The sequence below is a fragment of the Mastomys coucha genome, unplaced genomic scaffold (genome assembly GCF_008632895.1).
Source record: "Mastomys coucha isolate ucsf_1 unplaced genomic scaffold, UCSF_Mcou_1 pScaffold13, whole genome shotgun sequence".
NCBI classification, from domain to species: Eukaryota; Metazoa; Chordata; class Mammalia; order Rodentia; family Muridae; genus Mastomys; species Mastomys coucha.
Window position 1 is genome coordinate 69,060,287 of NW_022196895.1, and position 7,899 is coordinate 69,068,185.

Consider the following 7,899-nt stretch of genomic DNA (forward strand, 5'->3'; position numbering starts at 1 on the left):
GCTGGGATTAAAGGTGTGTGCCACCACTGCCTGGTTATTTATTTTTTTCTTTTTTAAACAACCCACTGAGTCCATTGTGCACAGCTCATATACTCATAGATATAGGGTCATTCATTGGAACATGGTTGACCTGTCAGCCTTTTCCTTTCCCAGAAGCCATCAACTCATAATAGATGCTTTTAGGGGTTTGGGTTTCTGATTCCCCCAATCCAAGCTAGATGTTGTGCAGACAACCCCAGTTGGTGTGAGTTCACGTGCATAGTCCTGTCGTGTACAGAAGATGCTGCTGTATTCTTGGCCTCTTCTGCCATGGTCCCTGAGCCTTATGAGGGACATAGACGTCTCACTTGTGGATGAATATGCTGACATTTATTTTCTTCTTCTGATCAACTGTGAGCTTCTTTGCTAGCCTCCATCACTTACATAAGAAAACTTCTCCGATGAAGTTTGAGAGCTGCACTAGCCTATACGGATACGAACTACAGTAGTGGTCTGTAGTGTAGTCTATAGCCATACAAATTTAGAGGGCATCTACGCTATGTCAATTTAGCAGAATCATAGTAGTCAGTTCACCCCTGAAGCCTGTTAATTTCCCAAACTTGAGTTCTTGGCCAGACTTATAGTACCATGTATATATTTCCTCCTGTGAAATGGGCATTAAGTCCATCTAGAACTTAGTTGGCTGTCCCCATAATGTTTCTAGCACTATTGTACCAGGAACTCTGTTGTACAATCATATGTCTATCTTGCCAGGCCAGCTGCTATGTTTCACAGGGTTCACAGCTTAGCAAGACTATTGATGACCTACCCCTGCCCAAGCAGCTTATATTAATACCTTTCATGACTAGTAGGCGGCAGGGAGAAAAACCTCTCTGTTTGGTACCAACTTGATGCCTCATGTCCTACAACCAAAATTCATCATGTCTTCAGCAACAGGGTCTTATTCTTGAGCTCTGATGGAAAACCAAGAACATTGGCAAAACCCTGTGTCCAGAATCTATTTCAAAGGCCAGTGTACTGTCAGTCACAAAAAGATCATTTGCCTTGGAATGGGCAGGGGAGAGTAGACATTCCTAAAAAGATGATTCACAAATAAGATGTGAAGAGATGCTCAGCTTCACTAGTCACAGAGGTAAATGAAAATCAGATCCCAACGAGGTGTTGTTTATCTGGATTTCATTTCTAGGTCGTGGAGAAATTAGGCCTCCTATGCTGATGATAGAGATGCAACACAGAGTGGATATTATATTATAACATCACATATATCATATATATAGTCCATCAACAGACTAATGGTTCAGTAAAATGTGTTTGAGCCATATAGTAGGATGGCATTCATCTAAAAAGGAGTAAGTAAAAATGCATGCTAGAACACAAACTTAAAAACATTATGCTAAGTGAAAAAATATACAATTGGGTAATTGCGGGGGGATATATATATATATATATATATATATATATATATATATGGAAAATCCAATCCAAGGCAGGTAAATCTATTGATCTAGAAGGTATAGGAAGGAGGCTGGCAGTTGCTGAGAGTAAGTGGGCAGGTAGGAGGAGCTAGAGGGTGACTATTAATTTATCCAGTGTTTCTTTGGGGTTGATTTAAATGCTCTAAACCAGTGACTCTCAACCTTCCCAATGCCACAACCCTTTAATTCAGTTCCTCATGTTGTGGTGGTCCCAACCATAAAGTTATTTTTTTGCTACTTCATAACATAGTTTTATTATTGTTACAGGTCTAATGCAACACTATTATGGATTGTAATGTAGATATATGATATACAGGATATCTGATATGAGACTCATATCTGATATGAATGGATCATTTGGACCCCAAAAGGGCTCACAACCCACCAGTTGAGAACCACTGTTCTACACTCTGATGACAGCTGCGTGACTGAGTACCAAATGAAAGAGCAACTTTTATGATATGAAATTCATGTCATAGCAACAATTCTTATAAAAACATACAAATCATCTTATTCTCTTCTGATCAGTGGAGATAATCGGTTTCTTCTTGCAGTGGTTATACACGTAAACTTTAAAGGTGTATGGAGTCATGTGGGGAGTAGGGGAACTCCGAGGAAATGAGGTTTTGAGTGAACGTGTGCTATTAACATGACCATGTCCCTGTCAAGGACCCCATAGTCACAGGGCCATGGGAGTGGCAAAGCCTTCTCCATAGGGTGAGGCTTAGAGTGGCAGAGAGCCTTCCTCTGCTCTGCGTATGGGTGTTGACAGTGTGTGCAGAAACTGTCCACCCTCGGTTTCCCAGCCTAGATGCTTACGGCCTGAAGACTGCTTCCTCAAGAGACGGCTGCTGCGGGGGTTAGTTAAGGTATCTCTTTGCTTCAGCTGTACACTGCAAACCCGGCCGGCTTGTTCTTCTTCATGCAATAACGCTGCCTCTCTGCGCAAATGTATGTAATAAAAATGCTGAGGGTCCATCAAAGACCCCAATTGGCCCAACCCCAGCCTCCTGTCCACATGTCTTTGTGTGTCTGTGTGTCTGCTGTTTCTTCACTCCCTTGTGACTCCAGTCAGGTTTATCTCGGGACCCCTGCAAGGATGCAGCAGAGCCAGACAGCACAAAACCAAGTATCAGTTGTCCTCTGTATTTCTACACATCAGATTCATCATCAGCAAAATATGGATAATAGTAAAACCAGCTTCATCCAGCCGTGGAGAAGATTAATTGAAAAGTGATCCGCATAGTGCCTAACATGAAGCTAAGTGCAAAGTGTTTCATTTCTAAGGGATTTTTAAATATGCATAGTTGCTTGTCTATAAAATATTCTCTCTGCAGACTTCAAGAAACTGTTGTTTGATGGCATAGGAAACTCATTCGGAAGGATTGTGTGGAGGATGCAGGAGGGAGACATGTTACACAATCTAACATCTATTATATATTTGGAATTTTAAAAGTCTGTATTGTTTATTCCATGGGTGGAAATTAAATTGAATTAATTGGTTAGAAATAAACCAGACTGTAATGGAAACCTTAAACCAGTCTAGCAGGATAGACGACTTAGACTTGACTCTAGGATCAGATAGAACAACGTGAAACCAACACCTGGCAGCAATCCTGACTTCTGAGGCCTGCTTGTCATCCATAGGAGCATCACACAGGTGTGCTGGAAGCTACACAGTGAGGAACTGTGTATTCCAACAAACAGATTTATTGTGTTAGGTAGAGATCTGGCTGATACAAAAATGATAGAGGTGTGGGAGTGTGGTTGGCAGGAGGGCAAAATATGACACTAGACTGTTCAGCTTGAATTGCAGCTCAAGCGCTCATGAATTTGGTCTAGATTTAAATTTCCTCGGGCCTCAGTAGAGGTATATGTAACCTGGAGGTATTCTTACAGGGCTTTGTGGGAACTGGAGGGAAAAACAGACAAAAACCTGGTACAAATAAATACTATATAAATGTTATTAGCAATTAGGCCTAGGGCTCAGTGGCACAATACTTGCCTAGCATGTACAAAAAGCTGCTTCCAGCCCAGCACAGAGATTTCTAATGTCGTTACTGCTGGTGCTTTAGGGGAAAATTTGAGCGTCATCACTAGAAAAGTGCCTATAAAAAATAAGCGTGACAAATTCAGATAAATTGAAATCATGTAACTTTTTTCATCATAATGCAATAAAAGTTAAAAAGAAAAGAAAAGAAAAAAATAAGCATGAAAAAGTTGACTTACACTGTTTTAGAGGCAGATGTCTTGGACATGGGACATGCTCAAATGGAAAAATAAACAAAAACTATCCAGTAACAATTATTCACAATATAGTTGAAATTAAAGAAAAAAGAAACTGTGGCCAGTAAAAGATTTCTTCCTTTTCCTCTTCTTCCTCCTCCTCCTCCTCCTCCTTCTCCTTTTTCTCCTCTTCCACCCCCTCCTCCTCTTCTTCCTCCTCCTCTTCCTCCTCTTCCTCTTCTTTTCCTCCTCTTCCTCCTTCTCCTCCTCTTCTTCTTCCTCCTCCTCCTCCTCCTTCTCCTCTTCTCCTCCTCCTCCTCCTCCTCTTCCTCCTTCTCCTTCTCCTTCTCCTCACTAGTAAGAATTTCAGAGGCATCTGTGAACAGTGACATCAGAGCATTCATCTAATCCTGGAGAGGGTTGTTAAGATGTTTAGAAAAGAAAGAATTTCCATGTTCCTAGAAGAAAATCCCATTGGAAGGAGATATTTTTGTTGAAAGTTTATTGAACATTTTTTTTTAAGACTTTCTCATATATCTTTGGAGACGCATATTAAAATGTACTGTTGACCAGTGAATGGCAGGAAGCCCTGGAGTAACACAGGCTGGATAGCACACAGTGGTCCTATGGACCATGACCCCCTTGGTGCCTCATGACCCTTTCACAAGGATCCTAAGACCATCACAAAACATAGATACTTCCATTATGATTCATAGCAGTAGCAAAATTATAGTTCTGAAGTAGCAACAAAAATAATTTTATGGTTGGGAGTCACCACAACATGAGGAACTGTATTGATAGTTGCAGATTTAAGAAGGTCGAGATCCACCAATACAGTAGTCCTGGTCGCAGGAAGGTCTGACTGGACTCACTGACCCATGGTCAGCCTGCTGCTCATTTGTTCCCACCTAAGCACTTTCCAAGCAGAATCATTCTGAACGTACAATTCCATGCCTTACTTCATTTCATTGAGTCTTATTTTTCAAATATTAGTTCACCAGAGGGTATGAGGTCTATTTGATTTCTCCTAATCTATGTATTTAAAAATACTCTACAGTTATATTCCCATCAGTACATATTTTTATTATCTCAAATTCTTGCTATTGCTACCAGGGCCACTATGAACATTGCCAGTGGCAAAATCATTCCATTGTGGAGCAAGGACATATTTCCCTTGGTAGAAGAATGAACAACTGTTTTCCACAGTACCTGTCCTGTCGTACAGTCCCCGGTAAGACGAATTCCCAGTGATACACACTCAACTCTTCTCACTAGTTTTAAGACACATTTATTTAATTGGAGGGTATGTGTGTATCTGATTTGCATTTTTCTGACAACTGATGATGTAGCTTTTCTTAGCCATTAGCTATTTGTGGAACAGCTATGATGAGCCTTCCCTCGTGAACTGTCTTATGTTTAGTTGTTATTTGCCTTCCCCTATCTGTTGCTTTTCAAGTCATTCACACTGCTGTGTATGGTGTATCCTTTCATACTTTCGTAACAAGTTTTTGATATCTGACTTTTACTGTAATACTAGGGCACCCATTGTTTTCTTTTTAGAGCTAGCATCAAAGCATCCAATGACATTTGAAAGTCTGTGCCTTTAAATGTATGTTATTAATCAATTGGAAATTCATTTTCTGTACAAAATAGAGAGCTACATCCAAATTGGAGCTAAATAAAAATTCTCCCAACACCATGAGTTGACTGTGTTGACTCAGCCATCTACAGTAGTCCTGTTATTAAATACAGAATTTGTCCAAATGCTTGGGGCCACTTCTGAACCTTTGTTTTGCTTCCAACTGTCATTTTATTGAACACAGTAGCAGTATGTTGTTATTTTTAATTATAGCACCTTTACAACAAAACTTGATATATAAAAAGAAAGTCTATCCATTCACTCAATAATCTCTGGAAATTTTTGTTTGTTTTTTAAAGCAGGAATGGGAACTCTATACCTTATACTTGGAATGTCTCTGCCTCAGTCTCCTATGTACTGACCAGTAGTTTTTGGACCTGGACATACTTGTAATATTCTTGAAAGTAATATTAGCCTATGGGCTAAGTTATTCTGTAGCACAACACAACAAAAAACATTAGCAATTTAATCCTTAGTGGTTTAAGATGCCTCTGCATCTTAACATTCAGTTCAGCTTCTTCCTCATAATGTTCAGCTCCTTGTGCCAGTGCTTTCTTGTAACACTCTATTCAGTGAACCAGATCAACCAAATAGCTGTTTAAAGCTCATTGGTTTTCTTCCATGGCAGAGGATACGGGAGCTCAGAGGACACTGGCTGCCAATACAATTTTAAAGAGGCACGAAATACATACTTCCCGACTGGTGGATTGTTCATTAGCCATAAACACAGTCCCAACAAACTCTAAAGAAGACTGGAATTACAGTCTAGGGTGTATCTGAAAGATTATCAAACATATTTGGTGTCCTAATGAGTACCAAGTGCACACTGTCTCTAGCATCTATCTTGGGACTCTTCTAAAAAGCTTGGGTGATGGAGGGGTCAAGAGCTTGAGTTCAGCATCCAAAGAGCACAGCTTTGTTAATTTCCCAAGGTCTACATTGCTGTTCATTTCGTGGAATTCTACATTTATATCAAGAATGAACTAAACCAATTTCTGGTACGTTCCGTAAAAATACAGTTAAGTCATCTCTTTGATGATAGAAAGTACTGAATCAGAAAATGCACTCATTCTCTATTCAAAGAAAATTGTAAGGTAGTTGACTGAAATCCCTTTGTTGCAGACACTGTATTAACAAGTCCTTCCCTGTGTTAGCAGTATAGAAAACCTATCTACTGACTAACCCAGAAAAGAAATAATATTACAAAAGGGATGGCGTTTGACGATTTCTAATTTTTGTTATAATTTGCAAGCCCTCTTACTGGGTTTCCTGGCCTTTGACGTAAAGAGAGCTAAGAATGCTGATACCAGTTTGTTTTGGGGATTTTGTTGTTGGTGGTGGTGGTGGTGGTTTTTGTTGTTTGTTTGTTTGTTGTTGTTATGGTTTAATAGAATGAGACTAGTTTGATGATAATAATTTAATCCAGGGCCTTGAGCATAGTAGGCAAGTGCTCTCCCACTGAGCTACACCTTCAATCCCTCTACTCATAGATTCCTTTGGTATATGTCCAGTTACATGTGACCCAAATATAAAGTGTCTGACATATCTTTGGAAAGTCAAAATTATGTGCAATTCGTCATCAATACACCTAGAGTTGGTAAGTTCATTTCAGATGAGACGGAATGGGAAAGGATATCACCCCATTAATTGTTGTTTTATTTTTATCTCCTTTCTATTTTTACAGTTTTAGAATTGAGTCTGTAGTTACAAAGATCTGAAAAAAAAAACTGGTTCAATTTGACAGCATTTGCAATAAATGCAGTTATAATCTCCTTGTCGTACTGTTTAAGAGAAGCATGAATTTTAAGTGTTTCTATTTTTATATCTAAGTGCAATACAGAGTCATATTCTCTCATAAGTGCATTTAACCGATCTGCACTGTTAGTACATAGCTCCTAAGCAGCAAGCCATACTCCTACTTGCTCTTAAGAAGAAGAAAACGGGCAACTCAGAGCATCTGGGAAATATGTTTCAACACAGTGGACAAAGTGCCTTGAGGACATGTCAAGCCCCAAGTAAGCTGTCTGGGTTGAGTTTCCTTTATATTTTATCTGTATGAGGTTAGATAATTTTAATATTAAAGACTATGCTACAACCTGACACATCCTAGTATCACTTGAGAAGAAAGGCTTGATGAGGAATTGACTAGATCAGGTTGGCCTCTGAGCATATCCACGAGGGACTGTCTTAATTACTAATTTTAAGTGACATGAGAAGACCCAAACAATTGTGGGTGGCACCATTCCCTAAGAAGTGTGTCCTGGAACATTTAAATTCAGAAATGGGGCTTAGCACCAAGAAATATGTCTGCGTTTATTTTTCTGTCTGCACTTGGCTGTGAATGTGACTTCCCACGCTGCTTCAACTCCCTCAGTCTTCACTTCCTTGAAATTATGGAGTGTAACCTGCACCTGTGAGCTAAAAACACCTTTTTTCCCCTAAGCTGCTACTTTGCCAGGACAGTTTATCACAGTGGCTGTAATAGATCTAGACTATCTACTAAGCACTTGAGGTCTAGAATTAGAGTGGCAGACTCTTTGGGAAAGTTGCTCAATCTAA

The 7,899-nt window shown here is 39.6% G+C and overlaps 1 long non-coding RNA gene across 1 annotated transcript in view; it reads right to left on the bottom strand.

Moving 5' to 3' along the window:
• The window catches only part of LOC116087333, a 40,753-nt gene that overhangs the window by 2,449 nt on the left and 30,405 nt on the right, over positions 1-7,899 (bottom strand). The gene's annotated exons all lie outside the window — the stretch shown is intronic.